The sequence below is a fragment of the Aegilops tauschii genome, chromosome 7, assembly GCF_002575655.3.
Source record: "Aegilops tauschii subsp. strangulata cultivar AL8/78 chromosome 7, Aet v6.0, whole genome shotgun sequence".
NCBI classification, from domain to species: domain Eukaryota; kingdom Viridiplantae; phylum Streptophyta; class Magnoliopsida; order Poales; family Poaceae; genus Aegilops; species Aegilops tauschii.
In genome coordinates, this window is record NC_053041.3 from 139,996,239 (window position 1) to 140,020,827 (window position 24,589).

Here is a 24,589-nt window from a genome sequence, read left to right on the forward strand (position 1 = left end):
CCAACAGAGCGAGCCACCTTTGAGCCCATGGTCTCCAACATCACGTTGGGCCAGGGCTCGGGAGGCACCTCCATGGTGACATGCAAATCTTTGTGAAGACAAGGAACACTCAAGATCATATGAGGATTAGAAGACGATGATCCTCGGCAGGATCCTTGCCGAGGAAGGCCACCAGACCCCCGGCAAGGACGACAGCGCGCCACGGCAAGACCCTTGCCGGGCCACCCGGCAAGGCCCTCACCGAGGACGCCATCAGGGCCACTACCAGGCCCGCACCAACCAAGTCTCCACCACCGTTCACATGCAGCTTCCAGCCCAACCAGCTGGGCGAGCACCTGCGTGGCAACATGCAGCTCCCAGGCCAACTCATCAAGCGCCTGCGTGGCGGCATGCAGATCTTTGTGGAGGCTCCACCATCGCGCCACCTCAGCTGTCTGCCTGCCTACGTGGCGCCGCATGCGTCACTAGCCGGGCACGTGTCAAAGCAAGGAGGAGCGGCGACGGACGGGACGGGCCTCGCCCCCGTCCCCGATAAAGCAAGGGGACACCTAAGCTACGCATTAAATGTGTCTTGTCCTGTAATACGAGCGATAATCTCATAGCACTGTGCGCCTTTCCACCTCCTGTATGCCACTGTGGCAGCCCCTTTCACCTATAAAAGGAGGCCCATGGCATACTGGAGAAGGATTCGGCTTTTTCGAACCACACACTCACCACAGCTAGTTCGAGAGCTCAAGATCTCTCCGAAATACACCCACCAAAGCAGGACTAGGGTTTTATGCATCCTCGCGGCCCGAACCTGGGTAAACGATCCTCGTGCTGGTTACTAATCCTGCTCTTCTCGCAACCTCGCGCCCCGGTAACTGTAGTAGGGATTCTTGTGATCCCATAGGTGTCGTTCCACACTGACATCTTTGGCGCGCCAGGTAGGGGGCGCAATTGTGAGAATCTGGTCTAGTGGCTAGCCTAGCAGTTCTTCGTCGCCATAGCTCCCAATAAGGAGACGGCCAGGAGAAAGGGGCGCCGCCTGCGAACGTGAAGGACGCCAGTGCGGCAACAGAGAAGCTAAGTCATTCAGAGCTTTGAGTTATTTCCTTTTATATATAAGGTTATCGTCCTCGGAGATCTTGCCTATGTATGAGAAACCTGCACGCAAAGGGGCCCTCCCGCAATTGGCAACGCCCTTGTTCTGTTTCGAGTCTGCTCAACAGCTCAAAGCGGCCGCGTCGAGAGTGGCGGGGTAGCCTTCCGCACTTGGCAACGCTCCCGACTCTGACTCGAGTCAAACTCGACAGTTCGGGCGGCCGCGCTAAGGGCGGTAAGGTGGTTCGCCCGGCGGCAAGCACACCCGGCAGGCCACTGGGGACCTGTCCCCAAGATGCCGCCCTGGGTTTACGCACCGGCAAACCTACCCAGTTAACGTAGGGTGGACATACAAAGAAAAATCGAACAGGAAAATAACATGCATGATACTAAACGTGCTGCAGAGTCGTATTACATCAAATTGTTGCTGCGGTTCTAACTAGAGATAGCAATTGTCTTGGTTGTGAACCTGCAGCGGCGATAAGAAACGGGGTGCCTAATCCCGGCGCTGGCCCTCCACCCTCAAAATTCTGCCGACACGGCTGATGATGGGCTCGATGCACTCCCTGAGCGGCGCGAGGTCGGTACCTTCCGGCAAGCTCTCCAGCGCGGCGTCGAAGTCGAGGTCGGGGTACCAGTATGCCACCTTGGTGAGAACCTTGTTCATGGCACCCTGGCAAAGCCTCCGGGCCTCGTCGGCCAGCGAGGCCGCCCGGTTGGCGTGAAGCTGCTCCAGGGCCCCGAGAACGCACTCAAAGAATAAGGTCAGCTTGGTGTTGGTGGTCCCGCTGCGCTCCGAGACGTACCTCACGCTTGGCATCCCCATGGTAGCCAACTGCACGGTGATCCTGCCGGCGACGTCCTCGAGGCGGCCGATCCAGCGGTTCACGCCCTCCTTGAAGTCCGTGTGCTCGGCGGCCTCGTTCTTCTGCAGCTGCTTCTCGGTCTCCAGCTCCTTGGCCAGGATCCCCTCCCGGGTTTTGGCCTCCGTGAGCATCCCCTCGAGGCCCTCCAGCTTCAGCGTGAGGTCCTTGACGGACTTGTTGGCCTCGGAGAGCTCCCCGGCCCTGCTGACGGCCGCGCCCTGCGCCTCCGTCAAGGCGCTGTTGAGCGTGTCCTTCTCCTGGGACAGCTTCAGGGCCTGCTCCTTCAGCCCGTCCCGCTCCGCCTCCAGCTCCTTCACCTTGTTGACGTGAACCTGGGCCTGGGTATCGAGCGCCTCTTTGTGCCTCTGCTCCAGCTCACTGGTCCGCTGCAAGACAAGCTTCTCCACCTCTTCATCCTTGCCGCGAAGCATGGTGGCAAGCTTCTCCTCGCGCGCGGCGAGGTCCTCCTCCTGGGAGTTCAACGCGGCCTGGTGCTGGGTTCGGGCTGCCTCGGCTGCCGCGGCCAAGCCCGCCGCCGTCTCCTAGGCCTTCTCAATGTCGGCCAGCTTCATGGTGAGCTCCACCTCACGCTTGGCCAGCTCACCCTGGGTGACCTTCAGCCCGTCGCGAGCCTGGCGGAACCAGTCCTGCGTCTCGGCGACGCGCTTCTGGAGGTCCACCTCCGCCTTCTCCACCACCGCTGTCCTGGACTTAGCCTTGTCTAGGCGGGCGCGATGGAGCGCCTGGAGCTTCCGGAAGCTGACACCCATGGCGTGGAGGAGCCGCTCTTCCTGCGAGCCGTCGCCACTAACGCTCGGCTCATCGACGACCTCAAGCCCGGCGGCGGCAAGCACTTCGTCGTCGAACACCTCTCCCTCGACGGGTGTCCTGGTGCTCGACGCGCCTCGAAGATGGACGAACAAGTCGTCACTCACCCTCAGGTACCTGCCGGAGCCGGAAGCAGCAGAGGAGGAAGGCTGGTCATCAGCCACCTCCTCCTCCTCCTCGGCAGCGGCCCTGCCGGCCTCCCCGGCAGGCCCTTGCCGGTCTCCTCAGCGGTGGCCTTGCCGGCCTCCCCGGCAGGCCCCTTGGCGGCGTCCTCAGCAGCGCCCTCGGCGGCCTCCTCGGCGGCGATCTTCTCGGCGTCCGCCTCGGCGGCCTTGGCGACGTCCTTGATGACGGCGTCCACGTCCTCTGGGCTCACCAAGGAAGAATCTGGACACCGAAGAAGGGGGTGAGGTAAGGCCAAGACCAAGGGTCAGCAAGAAAGAAAAAGGAACAGGGACGAGAGGCGAGCGACTTACCGGCACTGGTGCCAGGCTGGGAAAAAGAAGTCCCCTCCCCGCCAACATTTGGCGTCGAGGCAAAGCCGCCAGCGCCCAAGTTCTCCTCCTCCTCCTCCATGTGCGTGGGCTCGGTGCTTGGCGCCCTTACTGGGGACGCCCCTCGGGGCGGTGTGGTCGATGGGGCAGCGTGTTCGGAGTAGCCCTCTGCGGCTCCTCCTGCTGCCGCTCTCCTCCTGCATACCCGGCAAGGTCAGCACCAAAGTATCGTGCCCCTGACACATGTCAACGAGGGGAGGGTGGTGAGCTTACGCTGGGGGCTGGACCGGGGGCTGCTGTCCGGGCTACTCAGCACCACCAGTGGCGCCCTTGAAGTACCGGCCGGGGGCTGGCCTCCCGCCGAGGTCTTGGCCCTCTTCACCCTTTGGGCCAGCGTCTCCACATCCCTGCCAAGATAAAAACAAGTCAAGACAAGCGACACAGGTTGAGGAGGCAGGGATGACGAGAAGGAGCCAGATACTTACTTGTCGTCCGCCTCCTCCTCTGCTGTCTTCCTCTTCCTCCTCGGGCTGAGGGACCCGTAGTAAAAAACGACCCCCGCGTCGGCATCCGTCGGAGGAGGGGAGGAGCGGAGTCTGCGGGCGCGTGGACGAAGAAGAAGCAGATGCCTTCTTCCTCGCTGCCGTAGCCTTCACCACCTTCTTCGCCGCCGCGGCCCTCGTCTGGCGCGCGGACTCCTCCGGGGACTTTGGCCGCCGCACGGCCCTGGCGGACCGCACCGGCTCGCCAGAAGTGCCTCGCCGCAGGACTCGCCCTCTCCCCGCGGCCGGAGGGTCAACAGCCCCGGCCTCCTCCGACGACGACTCGTCGGCCGCTTCCTCAACCAGAGGAGCCTCTGTGCCGGCACTGCTGGCCTCCCCGGCGGCCGCCGCCCACCGGGCGAGCTCCTCCTCCTCCGCGGCTGTCGCGGCCTTGTCCTCCACGCCACCAGCACTGCCGGCCTCCTCGACAAGCTGTGCCTCCCTCACCCTGGTGGCGATGTAGTCCAGTTCCGCCTGGGTGGTGTCCTGGACAAGCAGCCGCTCGGCGTCGGCGTTGATGTACCCCTCGTGCAGAGTGTCGAAGAACTGCTGCACCTCGACGTCCTCCGGCTCCTTCCAGCTCGGGTCAGGGCCATGCGCGTTGCAGTCCGGCATCATGGCGATGATCTCGGTCTGGCGCGAATTATTGCACAGCGGGACCACTCCCGCCGGCAGCTTGAACAAGGGCCCCTTGAAGACCTTGCCGGCCTTCGCGGCGGCCCTCGCGACCTTGCCAGTCCGCTCGACCTCGCCGTCGCGGCCCACATCGAGCTGGAAGATCCGCTGGCAGAAATGGGCATGCCCCATCACTGTGAAGTTGTGGTCGAGGCCGGGGCGAAGCCGCATGATGTCAGCGGGGTTCGTGAAGAGCCAGGCCGGCCTCCCCTTGTTGCGCAGTGGAGCGATCCGGCGGCGGATGAAGTCCGCCCTGATCATATCAAGGGTGAGACCGGCCTCGGTAAGCCGGAGGATCCTGGTGGTGGCGACCGTGAGCTTCTCGTCGTCGGTGTCGACGTCGCTCCAATCGCTTCTGCGGACCGGCGGCGCCCGACGAACTTCGCAGAACACCGGCGGATCCTTCTCTTTGATCCAGCACCACCGACCTTGGGATCCAGGTGATGCAACCGGAGATCTGGTTGGATCCGAGGGGAGAAGTAATGGTGAAAGAGCGCCGTGTTGGGGTGCACCTTTGTACCCCTTTACCTGTGCACGGGCAGTCGGAGCCGCGCCCACGGTCGCACCAAGCAGAACAGGGGAGGTGAGCGAAGGTAAGACCGAAGCCCAAGATGACCAGAGCAACGCCAAGGCCAAGACCACAAAGAGCAGAGGGACGAAGCAGGTTCCCCCGGCAAGACCCTTGCTGGGGCAGCCTCAGCAGCCCCGGCAAGACCCTTGCCGGGGCAGCTCGCCCCACACCAACAGAGCAAGCCACCCTTGAGCCCACGGTCTCCAACATCACGTTGGGCCAGGGCTCGGGAGGCACCTCCATGGTGGCATGCGGATCTTTGTGAAGACAAGAAACACTCAAGATCAGATGAGGATTAGAAGACGACGATCCTCAGCAGGATCCTTGCCGAGGAAGGCCACCAGACCCCCGGTAAGGTCCTTGCCGGGGATGACAACGCGCCACGGCAAGACCCTTGCCGGGCCACCCGGCAAGGCCCTCACCGAGGACGCCAGCAGGGCCACTACTAGGCCCGCAGCAACCAAGTCTCCACCACCGTTCGCATGCAGCTGCCAGCCCAACCAGCTGGGCGAGCACCTGCGTGGCAACATGCAGCTCCAGGCCAACTCATCAAGCGCCTGCGTGGCGGCATGCAGATCTTCGTGGAGGATCCACCACCACGCCACCTCAGTTGCCTGCCTGCCTACATGGCGCCGCATGCGTCGCTAGCCAGGGCGCGTGTCGAAGCAAGGAGGAGCGGCGACGGACGGGACGGGCCTCGCTCCCGTCCCCGATAAAGCAAGGGGACACCTAAGCTACGCATTAAATGCGTCTTGTCCTGTAATACGAGCGATAAGCTCATAGCACTGTGCGCCTTTCCACCTCCTGTATGCCACTGTGGCAGCCCCTTCCGCCTATAAAAGGAGGCCCATGGCATACTGGAGAAGGATTCGGCTTTTTCGAACCACACACTCACCACAGCTAGTTCGAGGGCTCAAGAACTCTCCGAAATACACCCACCAAAGCAGGACTAGGGTTTTACGCATCCTCGCGGCCCGAACCTGGGTAAACAATCCTCGTGCTGGTTACCAATCCTGCTCTTCTCGCAACCTCGCGTCCCGGCAACCGTAGTAGGGATTCTTGTGATCCCTTAGGTGTCGTTCCACACCGACACTAGTTTTTATTTACGTGCTCTTTATATTCTTGCAAACCTATCACGTTACACCTACAAAATACTTCTAGTTTTATACTTGTTCTAGGTAAAGCAAACATCAAGCGTGCGTAGAGTTGTATTGGTGGTTGATAGAACTTGAGGGAATATTTGTTCTACCTTTAGCTCCTCGTTGGGTTCGACACTCTTACTTATCGAAAGAGGCTACAATTGATCCCCCTATACTTGTGGGTTATCAGCCGCCGTGCTGACGGAACTCCCTCGTCCTCAACTGGATCAAGAGCACGACGGCGTCATCGAGCTGAACGTGTGCTGAACGCGGATGTGCCGTACGTTCGGTGTTTGGATCGGTTGGATCGCGAAGACGTTTGACTACATCAACTACGTTACTAAACGCTTCCGCTTTCAGTCTACGAGGGTACGTGGACACACTCTCCCCGCTCGTTGCTATGCATCTCCTAGATAGATCTTGCGTGATCGTAGGAAATTTTTGAAATTACTGCGTTCCCCAACATAACTGTGGGGGGGCACCGCACACGGTTAAGAGAAACGTGTGTGTTCTAGGGTGCCCGGCCCCCCTGCCCCCGTATATAAAGGAGGGAGGGGGAGGCCGGCCGGCCAAGCTGGGCGCGCCGGGGAAGGGGAATCCTACTAGGACTCCAAGTCCTAGTAGGTTTCCACCTAAAGGAGAAGGGGGGAGGAAGGGAGAGGGGGCCGCGCCTCCAACCCCTTGTCCAATTCGGACCAGGCTTGGGAGGGGCGCGCGCCACCTCCTGGCTGCTGCCTCTCCTTCCCACTAAGGCCCATCAACTCCCCGGGAGGTTCTGGTAACCTCCCAGTACTCCGGAAAATATCCGAACTTCTCCGGAACCATTCTGATGTCTGAATATAGCCTTCTAATATATCAATCTTTTTGTCTCGACCATTTCGAGTCTCCTCGTCATGTCTGTGATCTCATCCGGGACTCTGAACAAACTTCGGTTCATCAAATCACATAACATAATACAAATCGTCATCGAACGTTAAGCGTGCGGACCCTACGGGTTCGAGAACTATGTAGACATGACCGAGACACATCTCAGGTCAATAACCAATAGCGGAACCTGGATGCTCATATTGGCTCCTACATATTCTACGAAAATCTTTATCGGTCAAACCGCATAACAACATACGTTGTTCCCTTTGTCATCGGTATTTTACTTGCCCGAGATTCAATCGTCGGTATCATCATACCTAGTTCAATCTCGTTACCGGCAAGTCTCTTTACTCGTTCCCTAATGTATCATCCCGTAACTAACTCATTAGTCACATTGCTTGCAAGGCTTATAGTGATGATCATTACTGAGAGGGCCCAGAGATACCTCTCCGATACACGGAGTGACAAATCCTAATCTCGATCTATGCCAACTCAACAAACACCTTCGGAGACACCTGTAGAGCATCTTTATAATCACCCAGTTACGTTGTGACGTTTGATAGCACACAAGGTGTTCCTTCGGTATTCGTGAGTTGCATAATCTCATAGTCAGAGGAACATGTATAAGTCATGAAGAAAGCAATAGCAATAAAACTAAACGATCATAATGCTAAGCTAATGGATGGGTCTTGTCCATCACATCATTCTCTAATGATGTGATCCCGTTCATCAAATGACAACACATGTCTATGGTTAGGAAACTTAACCATCTTTGATTAACGAGCTAGTCTAGTAGAGGCATACTAGGGACACTCTGTTTATCTATGTATTCACACATGTACTAAGTTTCCAGTTAATACAATTCTAGCATGAATATTAAACATTTATCATGATATAAGGAAATATAAATAACAACTTTATTATTGCCTCTAGGGCATATTTCCTTCAGATATTTCTATCATATGAACCAAAGGAGACCTATACTTTGATTTTTGAATTTGAACTTTTAGGGATTGTAGACACGTGTTGCTTAGGGATTGTAGACCTATATCTTTCCGTGTTGCTTAAAGTATTTCCACAATGTGTTCAAGAACGTTTGTCGAGACTCTTGAGTGCAGCTGTGGAACTTCGACCTCATCTCTGATATGCAGTCTTTTTCTCTCTTTGCTTGTGTTTATACTAATGGCGTGCTACTAATGGCGCACCACTGATGCGCCATTAATGGCCAGATTAGGTGCGCCATTAGTAGGCCTTTTTCTAGTAGTGCTACTCCACACAAAGACTGGCAAAACTCTATCTCTCCCGTATAGTTTGCTTGCACGGAGTCCCAAAGACTATAATATCAGACCGAGGCACCCAATTCGTCTCCAAATTTTGGGATCACCTACAACAAGCTCTGGGCACGCAACTAGCTTTCAGTACAGCATACCACCCTCAGACTGATGGACAGACAGAATGTGTGAACCAGATCCTAGAGGATATGCTAAGAGCCTGCGTACTCACCTATGGATCCAGTTGGGAAGAGAGTTTGCCGTATGCCGAATTTGCTTACAACAACAGTTACCAAGCCAGCTTGAAAATGGCACCCTTTGAAGCGTTGTACGGGCGAAGGTGTCGTACCCCATTGAATTGGTCAGAAACCGGTGATAGCCGTATCTTCGGCCCAGACATGCTCAAAGAGGCCGAGGAGAAAGTTAAGCAAATCAGGGACAGACTCAAGACAGCATAGAGACACCAAAAGAGCTACTATGATCAGAAGCACCGTGAGGTCAGCTTTGAACCCGGTGATTCCGTATACCTCCGAGTATCTCCTATGAGGGGTCTGCAACGGTTCAAAATTAAGGGGAAGCTAGCCCCAAGGTTTATTGGACCATTTTGTGTAAAGGCACGAAGAGGCACGGTGGCCTACCAACTAGACCTCCCCAAGGAGCTGTCAGACGTCCATGACGTGTTCCACGTCTCACAGTTAAGAAAATGTGTGAGAAATCCAGAAAAACATGTACCTCATGAGGACATTGATATGCAACCAGATCTCACCTACAGAGAAAGGCCAGTAAAGGTTTTAGAAGAGTCTGAACGGAGGACCCGTCAGAAAACGACAAGATTTTTCAGGGTTCAGTGGAGCAACCACACTGAGGATGAAGCCACATGGGAGAGGGAAGATTTCCTCCGAGCAGAGTATCCATATCTATTTGAGGATCAGCCGAAATCTTGAGGACGAGATTTTTCCTAAGGGGGTAGGTGTTGTGACACCCAAGTTTTTATTTGGATTTTTCAAAAAAGATTTCTATTTTTTTGTCTTGAGGGGGAACAATTTAAATTTTTCTTTAAGAGAACTCTCCCTCTCATATATTTTTCCTTATGGCAAAAGTTTTGTTTGGATTCACCCAAGATCTGCCTTTGGTCTTGGAAGTTCTTACTTTTCATTTGGACTCAAAACAAAATGTTTTTCATTTGGGAAAATAACTTCTGAAAATCTTTTTGAATTTGCACTATGGCTTTTGGAAAGTCCTTTACCACTTTCAACTTTCCCTTCTTACCATGACATTTGTGCAAATCCTCTCCCCAAATCCTTCCCTCACCTTTGGATCATGTTTTTCACCTAATCCAGCAAGTTGAACCTCCCCATGTGATTATTCCCATTCAAATTTCATTCAAACAAATTTCTGCCTTCTATTCTACCACTTGGAGATTTACAAAGGAACTCCATTTTCTGTTTGGACTTTTACCACCAAACTTCTTTCCCCTCCTAGTCCTTTGAACCCTCAATCTGGAACCATGAAGATCCAGTAGTCTTCAGTTCAAAAATTTCAAACTACACCTGCTGCAAGTTTGGACCAGATTTGGCAAATTTGGTGAAATTCATTCAAAACCTTCTCCAAAAATTCCAAGTAAATTCAGGCAGCCCCTGGGTGCTTTGAGTGGTCATCTCACCAAGTTACAGCTCCAGAAAAATTTATCTCATAGCCAAAACCTTCTGTCGAACACCTGCAGTGCACTGTCTTTGTCAAAGTTCAGAAAGTTCAGAGATTCAGTTCAGTGCTCACTGTCGTTTTCTTCAGAGATGGACATCGATCTCGCCAGTGCCACCGCGTCGCCTTGCTCCTCGTCCTCGCCCCCTTGTTCCTGCACCGCACGAGTGCCTGGCACCTTGCGGGCGTCGGCAACGAGCAGCAGAAGGTGCGCCACCCTGTGACCAACGCCGGCGGCAGCTTTGCAGGCGCCAGCGGGAGACACGGCGCCGACGACGCCACCCAGCGCCGCCCAAACCACCGGAGCTCGCCGCGTGGCCTTCCACTCCCCCGAACGCGCTGCCGCTCTCGTCGTGAACCGCAGGGCGCGGAGCGCGCTCTCCGCCGCCGTTGAGCCCGTGCGGTCACCTCACCGTGGATCGACGCCATTACGCCAAGACCGACCCCGTTTAGCTGCAAATCGAGTCCAGTAACATCCACTGATGCTGCCCGACCGCTCAAACCCCCTGCCAACCCACTGCTCCGCCGTAATCGCTCGCCAGAGATTCACCGTTCACGGCCATCCCGTCGATCTGCCTATAAATAGGGGCCCCGAGCTTCAACTCGAGCACCCACCAACCCTGCACTCCCCCTAGAGCACGCCTAGCCACTGGAAGAGCCCCGAGGAGGTCTCCTTCCTCGACTCCGGCCGCCGCGACCCGCCACGGGATCCAGCCCGATTCGCCCCCGTGTGTGCTCCTCCGCCTCCATTCTCTTGCCAGTAGCTTCACCATGCATCCCTCTTTCTGACCCGCACTTCAATTTGAAGCTTGCAGCCCTCCACCGGAGTTCCCCATCCTCACCCGAGCCACCGTCCGCCGGAGAAAGTGTCGCCGTCGACATAGTGCTCCCCGTTGGACGAGTCCACCACCCACCGACGCGGAAGAGGACGCTGAAGCTCTTGGTACCCTCCGTTTCTCCTAACTCGCCGTGGTTCGACGCCGACGTCCACCGCAGTCTTCGGGCGCCGGCGAGCTTTTCAAACCTGACATGTGGACCCCGCATGTCAGCCTCTGTTCTTTTATTAGTGAACCGTTTTCTGTTGGCGCCTTCGGGCAAAATATGTTTCCTCCTTTGCGCTTGCGCATTCCCAGCCGAAGCGTTTTCTGTTTTCTCAGTTAAAACCCTGGAACTTTTCTGTTTCATTACAGATAAGTCCCTGGACAGAAACCTTTATAACTTTTTAATAAAAAGGTATTTTTGAGTGATTCTTTTTCTGACAATCTTCAAATTTTGTCTAGTTTTTTTATGGGATTTATTTGAAAAATAATTGGAAAAGTTTCTGTGTATGTGTTGGTTTTCACGTTAGTGCCCGTTTCGTGATTTGCCGTAGGTTCCGGGAGGGGTGACGGAGCCGCGAACTTCGCCGAGATAGACTCCGACTTCTCCGAACCAGGCAAGCATGTTTTGAACATTTGATATGACAGGTGTTTTGCATGTTCACGTGAGAGTTTGTGTGTGGCATATGAGTGTCGGTAAAAACCTCGTTGCTTGTTCGGCAATGACCCGGTTGTCCCAAAGTTGCGTTGACCTCTGTTGAGAGGTGGCCTAATCATGTGGTGACATGAAGGGCAGCAAGGTGGTACTGTTGTAGCATGCCAGCCTTGCGCCATCCGTCTTTCTTCGACGTTAACGTGGTTGGAGCCACGTTATCGATCTTTTCCCGCATGTTCCAAAGTTGCGATGATCTCTGATGAGAGATGGCCTAATCATGTGGTGACATGAAGGGCAGCAAGGTGGTACTGTTGTAGCATGCCAGCCTTGCGTCATCCGACTTTTCCGACGTTAACATGGTTGGAGCCGTGTTACCGTCCCTTCCCCTTTCCGTGCTACCACATGTCTCATTGCCAGGATGCGGTTTAGTAAGTTGGTAACCTCTTTCCGTGTGCACACCAAACAGAGAGGCCGGGATGATGGTACCTTGGCCCAGGATTAAAGCCAGTCATTCGGTCAGGGGGCATGGGTGTTTCCGGTTGGGACCGAGAGGGGGGGCACCCCCTTAGAGCGCGCGTATATAAATTTGATCCCATGCTACACGAGGTTGTAGCCTCCCCGTCTCAAGGTTTTTCTTGAACGTCGCCGAGGGTGATCCCTGGCTTCGGATGGTTGAATTGGGTGTGTACTGGTTAGACGTGTTTCCTCCAAAACACCGCAGACGGAACTAGTCCCCGTGACTACTGAAATCCGTTGGCTGTGGTTAAGTACAAACTCTGCAGAGTCAATTCTTTCCAAATCATCGTATCCATGATCAGTAGTGTAAACATTATATCCATATCTATTCGTGTGAAAAACTTGTCCCCGGTGAACAAGCTCTAGTGGTAAAATTTCAGATTTATTGTTATTCCAGTGGATGGACTAACTTTATTTTGTGTCTCATGCCTGTGATAATTTATGTCTCCGAACTGTTGTAATAATGAGATGTGATATAAGCCCTTTAGGTGACGTCGCGCAGACGTCCGACTGTGGCGTGTACTCGTTTCTCACTTTCGATATAAGCCCTTTATGTGATGTCGCTCAGACGTCCGATTGCGGCATGCACTGTCTTTACTTTCTGTTATAAGCCCTTTATGCGGTGTGGCCCCGACGCCCGACTGTGGCATTATTATTCTGCATTTACCTCTCGAGGAGTCTTTCAGACACTCGTTTGGCACCCGCATTATTATTCCGCATTTTCCGCTCGAGGAGTCTTTCAGACACTCGTTTGGCACCCGCATTATTATTCCGCATTTTCCGCTCGAGGAGTCTTTCAGACACTCGTTTGGCACCCGCATTATTATTTCGCATTTTCCGCTTGAGGAGTCTTTCAGACACTCGTTTGGCACCAGTATTACTATTCTGCAGTTTCCGCTCGAGGCGTCATTCAGACCCTCGCTTGGCACCCAGTATTTATTTATGTCTAATCGCACTGGTTAACTTATTCATGTGCTTCATGTTTACATTTGTTATACCTTATGTCCGAACTGTCTTGCGAGTACTTTCATAGTACTCACCTGGCTTGTTGTTTTGGCCAGATGTTGACGAAGGTGATCTCTTGGATGGAGAGTTAGATAGCGCGTCCGACGCCTAGAGGAGTCCCAGTCAGTCCCGCACGTTCCCGGATATTGGTCACTTGTATTGTATACGCTTCCGCCACCCGCAATAAGTCTCCTCGAGCCTCACTCCGACGCTCGATGAGTTGTAGTCTTCTGGAATCATATCACTCGCTTCGCGATGATATTTGCACCATCGTTATTATCGTGAGTTAGAAGTTTGCCACCCTATCCGCCGTATTGTTTTATCGGCGTGCCTGTAATAAATTATTGGGCAGTCTCTGCTCAACCTGGTGTTATATTTAGTACTCCTGGTATTTTTTCTTCTGTGACCAAGATTATTGTCTACCAGTAAGAAGGAATTCTTCTTCGCTGGTCCGTAAAAGGGATTGGTCTCTCAATAATTATTTTATTGAAAAACCGGTCGTGACAAGCTTGGTACCAGAGCCAGGCTGACTGTAGGAAGCCACTAGGTGCGATCGCTAATCGGTTATTAGCATCTTTTGTGCTTTTTCAGCATTTTTTACAATTGTAGCTATTTTCTGTTGGTCATCATAAATTTATGACACGACTACTCAGAATTTTTGCCTACTTTTGTAGATGGCTGGCAGCAGCTGTGAGAATCGAGTGTTCACCAACGTGCCCGAGGGGTTTGTCAAGCTCCTCGTCTCCATCACCAAGCTCGCGATCGGGCCAGCAGCTCGCCCGGAGTTCACACTCTATCAGCACAAGCTCAGTGACGACGTGTCTATGCACCAAGCCGTGGTGCAGTTCAAGGGAGGACGTTCAGCTGCACGCCACTTCCGTTTTGTGGGAAGGGCCATGCCTACGGAGAGGCATGCCATGCAGATGGCTGCCCGTGAGGCGATAGCTCGCCTTCGGGACATCCTTCCTACGATGAAGACTCGTCGCTACCGCTACCTCCCATGCCATATGCCCTACACCAGCCACTTTGCGTTCGCCTGCCATCGGGGAGAACGAGATGAAGCCATCGAGATGGTTGTGGAGTATCTCAAGGCGCTGGAGGAGTCTTTCGACAACCTCGTAGATGATCTTGTGGCTGCCCGCATGGACTTAGTCCGGGGCGGTCCTGCCAGCAGGAAGGAGCTTCTCCACACAGCGCCGCCTCTGACATTCGTCTCGTCTTCAGCCTCGTATGCACCGGCCGTTTTGGCCACTGCTCGCCGTCTGCCTACCACTGAGGAGTTCGACCGAGTCATCGCTCCTACTCCAGTCAGAGCCGCACCGCCTGCCGCACACACTCTACCACCAGTCGCCCCCGCACCATCACCGCCGCGCAGCGTCGCACGCCAGGAGCCAGCTAGAGAGGAGGAGGTTGATTCTCCTGGACCGCTGAGCCTTGCCATCGGCAAGGGGAAGGAGATCTTCACCATCTCCGACTGAGAGCACCGAGTAGCCGCGTGTTATGCCTGCTTGTATGATGTGTTGTTTTTTTATCTGTACGCTAGTTTGTGTTGGTGTGTTTGCCGCCTTCCGGAGTAGTACGCTAGTTTTAAATAACATGTCAGGATTGTGTACGCACAACCTGAGTGCTGTATCTTGTGTTTGCTTTCGCATGTAAGATTTGTGTTAAGCACTTCTTCTCTGTGAAAATCATTTGTGTTTCTTTGAAAACCTAGAAGCCTTTTTGATTTTTACCTTTGCAAGAGTTTTCCTGCGCTACACAGTTTTTCTCATGGGTTTTGCAAATGATACCCCAGACTGGAAAAATGTCTCGCCCTTGGACTCGCTCTATGCCCAATCAGCCAGAAGAGGTTTACGGAACACAGACCAGCAACAATTTCACTCAGGGTCAGTCCAGCCAACAGGACAGCGAAGCGGCACTATCTCAAGTATGCCGTCTCTTCGAGCAAAGCCAGCAACAGCACCAGGAGATGATGAACCATGTCATCAATATGGGAAACCACCGTGAACCCTATCAACCACATTCCAAGTTATCTGAGTTACAAAAGACTCGCCCCTCAACTTTTGCTCACACCGACAGGCCACTGGAAGCCGATGATTGGCTTCGCGAGATTGAAAGGAAACTGATTATCGCTCAGTGCTCAGATCATGAGAAGGTGCTTTATGCACCACACTACCTTACTGGAGCAGCCGCAGCATGGTGGGAAAACTTCCTACACATGCACCCCAGGGAACACAACATCACCTGGGAAGAATTCAAGGAAGGCTTCCGTGGGGCACACATTCCCAGGAGCATCCTAAAGATCAAGAAGAGAGAGTTTGATGACCTGAAGCAAAGAGGCATGTCCGTCACAGAATACAACGGCCAGTTTACCCAACTGTCTCGCTATGCCTACGACGAGCACATGACAGAAAACAAGAAGATGGAAAAATTCCTGGACGGCCTGGCACCAGCACTGAGATGCCAACTGATTGTACACACCTTTCCGGATTTTAAGACGCTGGTGGACAAGGCCATCACCCTGGAGAATGAGCGCCGTAGTCTGGAAGATATCCGCAAGCGGAAGAGGGACAAGACGACTCTTGCCCGCAGCAACCGAGGCAAGACTGAGGTCCCAAGGACAGACACGAGGAGATCCACGACTACTGAGCCAAGACCCGTCGGACAATTTCATGCCAGAGACAAGGAGTTCACATACCGTCCAGGGGTCACCTGCTATGCTTGTGGTCAACAAGGGCATTATGCTAAACAGTGCCCGAAGCCAAGAGACACGGCACCCAAGCCGAACAATGGTGGGAACAATCCAGCCCCCAAGCGCAACAACTTCAACCCCAGCAGCAACCACAGGAAGGGTCACCTGAACCATGTGACCAGGGAAGAAGCGCAGAATGCCCCAGACATCGTGCTCGGTACGTTCCCTGTCAACACAGTACCTGCCACGGTTTTGTTTGATTCTGGAGCTTCCCATTCGTTTGTTTCGAAGAGTTTTGTTTCACAACACGGTTTTCCGATACTTCCCTTGGAAAAATCTATGATCATCAAGTCCCCCGGAAATAAGCAAATTGCTCAGGGTTACTGCCAAGGAGTGGTCATTGAGTTCGAAGGACTACCATTCCACGCGAATCTCATCGTGTTGGAAAGTAAAGGACTGGATGTCATTTTAGGAATGGACTGGTTAACCACCAACAAAGGATTCATCTACTGTTTCAATCGGACAGTGATTCTCACTCACCATCACGGCAAGACTATAAGAGTTTCCGCTCAAGAAAGGCCACGATCACAGAAACCAAAACTGAACAAGATGGACATCGCAGAATTAAGAAAAGTGCCAGTGGTATGCGAGTTCCCTGATGTGTTCCCGGAAGAACTACCAGGCATGCCACCAGACCGAGAGATCGAATTCAGCATCGAACTAGCACCCGGCACCGCTCCCATTTATAAGAAGCCGTATAGAATGGCACCCTCAGAATTGGTGGAGTTAAAGAAGCAGATAAAAGAATTATTGGATAAAGGATTTATTCGAGCCAGCTCCTCACCTTGGGGTTCGCCTGTGTTGTTCGCCAAAAAGAAGGATGGGACTTTAAGGCTGTGCATAGACTATCGAGCCCTCAATATGGTCACCATCAAAAACAAATATCCGATGCCACGAATAAATGATTTGTTTGACCAGCTCGCACAGGCCAAGGTATTCTCAAAAATTGATTTGAGATCGGGATATCACCAATTGAAGGTACGAACGGAAGATATTCCCAAGACAGCTTTCACTTCCAGATATGGGTTGTACGAGTTTACAGTGATGCCTTTTGGACTAACGAACGCCCCCGCATATTTCGTCCACCTCATGAACAAAGTATTCATGAAATTCATGGACAAATTTGTGGTGGTATTCATTGACGACATTCTGGTTTACTCAAGGACACCAGAAGAACATGCTGAGCACCTCAGAATTGTTTTGGGAGAATTGAGGAAGCATCAGTTGTACGCCAAATTTAGCAAATGCGAATTTTGGCTAAGACAAGTTGGTTTCTTGGGCCACATATTGAACCAAGAAGGCGTGGCCATAGACCCAGAAAAAGTCAAGGCCATACTGGACTGGAAGCCACCCGCGAATGTTACAGATGTGCGGAGTTTCCTAGGAATGGCCGGATATTACAGGAGATTTATTGAAGGATTCTCCACTGTGGCAAAACCTATAACACAGTTACTCAAGAAGGACAAGAAATTTGTATGGACAGAAGCATGCGAGCAGAGCTTCCAAGAACTCAAGAAGAAGCTAACAACCGCACCAGTCTTAACCATACCAGACATACACAAGAGCTTTGAAGTGTATTGTGACGCGTCCCGAAAAGGTCTTGGATGTGTGCTAATGCAAGATGGCAAAGTTGTCGCATATGCCTCCAGGCAGCTGCGAAAACATGAGGAAAATTACCCAACACATGAACTGGAGCTAGCAGCAGTTATACATGCACTCAAGGAGTGGAGGCACTTTCTGTTGGGAAATCGCTGTGAAATATATACAGACCATAAGAGCCTCAAATATATTTTCACACAACCAGAGCTGAATTTACGCCATCGACGCTGGTTGGAACTGGTCAAGGACTATGACGTCGGTATTCACTACCACCCAGGGAAAGCAAATGTAGTGGCCGATGCCCTTAGTCGAAACCCCAGCCCGGACAGTGACGGTCAGCAAAGTTTGAGGCCTGAGTTTCAGCGAGAGTTCACTCGGCTCAACATGATGTTAGTCTCTGAGGGCACCATATCGAACCTGGAGATACAACCCACCCTAGTGGAACAAATCAAGAAGGCTCAACAGGGACATCCCAGTATCGAAGGCATAAAGAAGAAAATGAACCTTAGCAAGACTTCAGAATTCGTCACGGACAGTGAAGGGACATTATGGTACCGAGACAGACTTTGCGTACCTAACATTGAGGGACTCAAGCAACAGATCTTGACGGAGAGCCACACCGCTCCATACTCGATCCATCCTGGAGGAACCAAAATGTACAAGGACATTCAGGAAAGATTTTGGTGGCACGGTATGAAAAGAGATATAGCCACATTTATTGCTTGTTGCGATTCATGTCAGCGCATCAAGGCCGAGCACCAAAAACCAGCAGGGCTACTCCAGCCTAACAGGATACCGGAGTGGAAATGGGATGAAATCAGAATGGACTTCATTGTCGGATTACCCCGATCACAACATGGAAATGACGCCATCTGGGTCATCACAGACCGACTAACCAAGGTTGCTCACTTCATTCCCGTGAAGACTACCTACACTACTAGAAAAAGGGCTATAGATGTGATTGACACTAATGGCGCACCAGACAAGCCGTGCGCCATTAGTATATACTAATGGCGCACCAGACAAGCCGTGCGCCATTAGTATATACTAATGGCGCATCACCTCCTGATACGCCATTAGAGATGAAACTACTAATGGCGCACCTGGCCCAGGGTGCGCCATTAGTATCAAAAAAATATTTTAACTAGTGCGCCTGTCCAAACATACTAATGGCGCATCCAGACACCGTGCGCCATTAGTAGTTGAAACTACTAATGGCGCACCAGGCCCAGGGTGCGCCATTAGTATCAAAAAAAAATTTAACTAGTGCGCCTGTCCAAACATACTAATGGCGCATCCAGAGACAGTGCGCCATTAGTAGTTGAAACTACTAATGGCGCACGTGGACCAGGGTGCGCCATTAGTATCAAAAAAAATTAACTAGTGCGCCTATCCAAACATACTAATGGCGCATCCTGCACACGGTGCGCCATTACTAGTTGTAACTAGTAATGGCGCACCAGGCCCAGGGTGCGCCATTAGTATAAAAAGTTTTTTTTAACTAGTGCGCCTGTCCAAACATACTAATGGCGCACCACCAGGAGGTGCGCCATTAGTAACCTGGATTACTAATGGCGCATCTAGAGTTGGTGCGCCATTAGTAAGTGGGCAGCAACAAGATATTTTGGACAGCCTCTCCTACCCACACTCACTTTCTCCCCACTTCATTCTCTCCACCTCCTCCTTGTCTCGGGTGCCTCCTCTTTTTCACCTCATTTCCACCATAGATTCATTCAATTTAAGTGGTTAAATTACCTTGTTTTGATAGGTAAGTAAGGGGGGAAGCTATATTTATGTTGTTCTCCCTACAACAATGTGCACATGCACTTTTTATGGCCTAGCTAGATCTATGTATGTTCGTGGTGTTGCATATGTTTGTGGTGTTGCATATGTGTTTGTGTTTGGAGGTGTACCGGTATTTGAAATGCGATAGTTGCCAATATTTTGCCGGAATGTTGATTCATTTCCGTTTCGGCGAGAATTTTGGCATTAAGCATTCTTTTTGGTCCTATTTTTAGGGAAAGTCATGCCAAATTTTTTCTTGGTTCTAAAATATCGTTTTGCTCTACCCCGCAGGCGACCATGGTCCGCATGATGACCGAAGGCATCGTGAATAGGTTTTTGAGGTCCGCGAAGGCCGAGATGCTTCAAAAGAACGAGACGGAGATAAGATGTCCGTGTCGAAGATGCAAGCTGAAGAGCCTTATTGCGGACCCGGAATCCTGGCAGGTGCGGGACCACCTGCTCTTGCGTGGTTTCATGGATGGCTATCGGTGGCAAGGTGATGAAGATGACTACGAAGTCGTCCATGGGGGCCAGGCAAGAAATGATGAGGAAGGGCAGCAAGACAACCACCGCGGCTCGGGCGGGCGAGAAGACGAAGAATCCCCAGGAGATGATCACGACGGTGATGCTGTACACAGTCATCATGTAGAAGATGCAGGACATGATGATGAGGAAGATGCCGGAGCAGACGACGGGCATGATCATGAAGATGATGATGCCGGCGGAGCAGACGACACTGGACCATCGATGGGCTGGGTGCAGGACCCTCATATTCAAGAGCTGCTTCTCAAGCAGACGGATAACGCAAGAGCTGCCGCCCGAGAGAAAGCCAAGATGGATCAACTTGAGTTAGACACGGTTACTCCATTGTATGAAGGATGCAGGCCCGAGGATACCCGCCTGAAAGTAACGCTCATGGCTCTGGAGATGAAGGTAAAACACAAAATGACCGACGCATGCTTCGACGAGAACATGTCATTCTGGCACGAACGTCTTCCCAAGGGGAACAAGTGCCCGACCAGTTTGGAGGAGGCGAAGAAAATCGTGTGTCCTCTGGATTTACCGCACGTGAAATACCATGTGTGCATGAAAAATTGCATCATTTATCAGGACGAGCACGCGGAGTCTACCATATGTCCGGTGTGCGGCGTCACTCGATACAAGAAGAGGAAGAAAGCTCCTCGAAAAGTGGTGTGGTACTTTCCGATCACTCCTCGTCTGCAGCGGTATTTCGCGGACCCTAAGGTAGCAAAGCTCCTGCGTTGGCACGCGGATAGGGAGGAGAAGAAGCGAGAAGATGACGCAAATGATCCGGAGATAGATAAAAAGACAAGATGCTGAGTCACCCTAAGGATGCGAGCCAGTGGCAAGCGTTGAACTTCGAAGACCTAGAATTTGGGAACGATCCAAGGAACATCGTGCTGGGCGCGAGCACCGATGGAGTCAATCCGTTTGGCAGCCAGAGAAGCACACATAGCACCTGGCCTGTGTTTGTGTGGATGTACAACCTTCCCCCCTGGTTGTGCATGAAGAGGAAGTACATTCACATGAGTATGCTAATTGAAGGACCGAAACAACCAGGGAACGACATCAATCTATATCTGGGGCTGCTGAAAGAGGAGCTAGACACGCTGTGGAAAACGCCAGCCAATACGTGGGACGCCGCAGAGAAAGAATATTTCCCTATGAGAGCCGCGCTGCTCACGACGGTGCATGACTATCTCGGTTACGGATATCTCGCAGGGCAGGTGGTCCACGGATTTTCTGGATGCGTCAGGTGCATGGATGACACAACGTATCGCCAGCTAGATAGAGATCCCGGGTCTTCGAAAACCGTGTTCATGGGACATCGAAGGTGGCTTCGCGACGATGACCCGTGGAGAAAACGCAAGGATCTATTCGATGGTGAAACCAAACCCCGAGGACGCCCGCGTATGAGGAGCGGCGAGGAAATAGACGAGCTGTTGAAAAATTGGAAAGACTGCCCACTGCCGGGAAAGAAGCAAAAGGCGCCAGAGCCGGGAAAGAAGCGAAAGGCGCCAGAGCCGCTGCTGAAGGTATGGAAAACGAGGTCTGTTTTCTGGGACTTGCCGTACTGGAAGATCCACCGTGTGCCTCACAGCCTTGATGTCATGCATATCACGAAGAACGTGTGCGAGAGTCTGCTTGGTACCCTGCTCAACATGCCTGAGAGGACCAAAGATGGGCCGAAAGCAAGGGCAGACTTGAAATCAATGGGCATCAGGCAGGAGCTTCACGCTATATATGATGATGATGATGATGATGAGGCGAAGCAGGACACGGAAAGTCGTCGCAAAGGCAAAAAGGCCAAGAAGACCGGAAATGACTACCCTCCCGCGTGCTTCACTCTAAGTCAGGAGAAGATCGAGCAGTTTTTCACCTGCCTCGTAGGAGTAAAACTTCCTTACGGTTACGCGGGGAAGATAAGCAGATACCTAGACCTAGCGAAGCTGAAGTTCAGCGGGATGAAGTCTCACGACTGTCACGTGCTGATGACGCAGATACTTCCAGTTGCAATCCGTGGGATCATGGACGCGCACGTCCGTGAAACGCTATTTGGCCTATGCAACTTTTTCGACGTCATCTCTCGGAAGTCTGTTGGCGTGAGGCAACTCAGAAGGCTACAGGAAGAGATCGTGGTGATACTATGCGAGCTTGAGATGTACTTCCCGCCCGCATTCTTCAACGTTATGGTGCATCTGCTGGTCCATATCGTGGACGATATCATCCAACTCGGGCCGACGTTCCTGCACAGCATGATGCCGTTCGAAAGGATGAATGGTGTCATCAAAGGATACGTTCGCAACATGTCACGTCCAGAGGGAAGCATAGCCAGGGGCTTTCTGACCGAAGAGTGCATCTCCTACTGCACGAATTATCTAGGCATCGAGATCCCCGTTGGTCTGCCCGTCAACAGGCACCTCGGCAGGCTCGCTGGATGGGGTCACCGTGAGGGTCGCCGCGAAATGCATGTCGACTTCGAGGGTCGACTCGCCGACTTTGAAAGAGCAAACCTAGTCGCGCTACAACACATAGACGTGGTCGATCCTTGGGTGGTAGAGCACAAAACCTTTATTAAGAAGACGTACAATGACCGAGGCCAACAGAGGACGGACGGAGATATACTCAAAGAGCACAACTCATGTTTCACGCGTTGGTTCAAGCAGAAGCTTCTGTCGTACCCTTTACATGAGGATTCTTCCGCGGAAGAACAACTCATATTCGCCTTGTCACAGGGCGCCGAGCACAACCTGATGACCTATGAGGCGTACGATATCAACGGCTACACATTCTACACCGAGGCCAAGGACATGAAGAGCGATGGTTATCAGAACTCCGGGGTAACGATGGAATCCTACACCGGTAACGACAAGGACAGATACTACGGAAGGATCGAGGAGATCTGGGAGCTGAGCTACGCTGGAGAGAAGGTCCCGATGTTCCGTGTCAGATGGGCCAAGAGCGTCCTAAAAGAAGACCGGTATTTCACCACCATGGTTATACCCGAAGCCAAATTCAAGACCGCAGGCGCAAACGTCACCGCGAAAAATGAGCCATGGGTGCTGGCTTCCCAAGTGGACCAATGCTTCTTCATTACCGACCCGTCAAAGCCCAGTCGTGTTGTCGTGAGGAGAGGCAAAAGGAAGATCATCGGAATGGATGGAGTAGCCAATGAGCAAGACTTCGACAAGTACGGCGACCCGAGAATCGAACATGACGACGATGATGAAGTAGCAGCATACACCACAAGAAGAAGCAGGACCACCCTACCTAAAGGACGTCCGTTCCACAGAAGAACTCCATTTGCGAAAAAGAAGGGCAAGAAGATTGTGAACAGATAGCTAGCTAAGATCGATTGTATTTAAATCGTAGCCTTCATTTCTCGATTGTATTTCATGGGCACTTTTTGAACTATCATGAATATTTTTAAATTTCATGGACACTCGATCTCGATCCCCCTCCATCTCGATCGCTAGCTATCCCACCTCGCCAGATCCGGTCCCCCTCGCCGCCGAGCACCCCCCGGTCCACCGGCCCCCCGCACCCCGCGCACCCTCCCCCGCTCCACCGGCATTACTGTTTGATGATATTTTAAAAAAAATTATTATTGTCTTATAAAAAAATTATTACTGTCTTATAAAAAAATTATTACTGTCTTATAAAAAAATTATTACTGTCTTATAAAAAATTATTACTGTCTTATAAAAAAATTATTACTGTTTTATAAAAAATTTATTAATGTCTTATAAAAAATTATTACTGTATAATAAAAAATTATTACTGTATAATAAAAAAATTGTGGAGCCTGGGAATCGAACCCAGGACCTCCTGGTGTGAGAACTGGCTGCTGACCAGTCGAGCTAGTAGAGGGGACTTGGTGTGGATCAGGTAAGGTGGAAGATAACCTGTTGGCTCGAGCAGAAAAAAAAAAGATACTAATGGCGCACCAGGGTGAGGTGCGCCATTAGTATGGATGTACTTATGGCGCACCGAGGGGTGGTGTGCCATTAGTATTGTGCCCTCGCCCTCGCCTGTCCCCGGCCCAAACCTATCCCCTCTCTCTCCCTCGCCCTCACCCTCGATCCCCTTCCCCTCTCCTCTCCCGACGCCGCTGCCCCGCCGCCTCGACGCCGCCCTGTCGTCCTCGTCTCCGCCCCGACGCCCCGACGCCGCTGCCCCTTCCCCTCTCCGCCCCGTCGTCCTCGTCTCCGCCCCGACGCCCCGACGCCTCGACGCCGCCCCGTCGTCCTCGTCCTCGCCCTCCTCCTCGTCCGCGCCACCGCCGCGCCGCTCCGACCTCCTCCTTGTCCCCTCCGGCCTCCTCCGCCTCCTCAGGTACTGCCCCACCTCTCCCTCCCCCTCCGGCCTCCTCCTTCCTCTTTGAATTCAATTCCCGAGCTTGAACTAAATTCTTCTGGTGATATATTCTTCTGGTGATGTTTTGTGATGGACTGACACACTTGTTGAACTAAATTCATATATAGTCTGACGAAACTGAAACTCCAAAATTGTATGGCCACAAATTAGTTCTCCTAGAATTGGAGTACCTTGATGTTGAGAATGCAGAGTGTATGACCACAAATTTGGTCATTCTCAAATTAGTTCTGTACTGGAATAATAGTATTAGCACTAAAATACAGGTATGAGAATGCCCATGCCTGTGGTCCAGCTATGTATTGGAGTATTTGACACTGTTGACCTGATTTTGGCCCATTTGGCCTAACATTTCCATAAATATCCTTTTGCACTTTCTGTGTTTGAGTCATTGAGAGATGGCAAGTTGACTAGTGATACATGTCCAAATGTATTTAGCTCAGCAAACAAAAAATTCTGGGGCTTTGGTCTGGTACCACCAGCCACCAGGACCCACCATGTTACCATGGGGCTTTGGCAGTGTTTT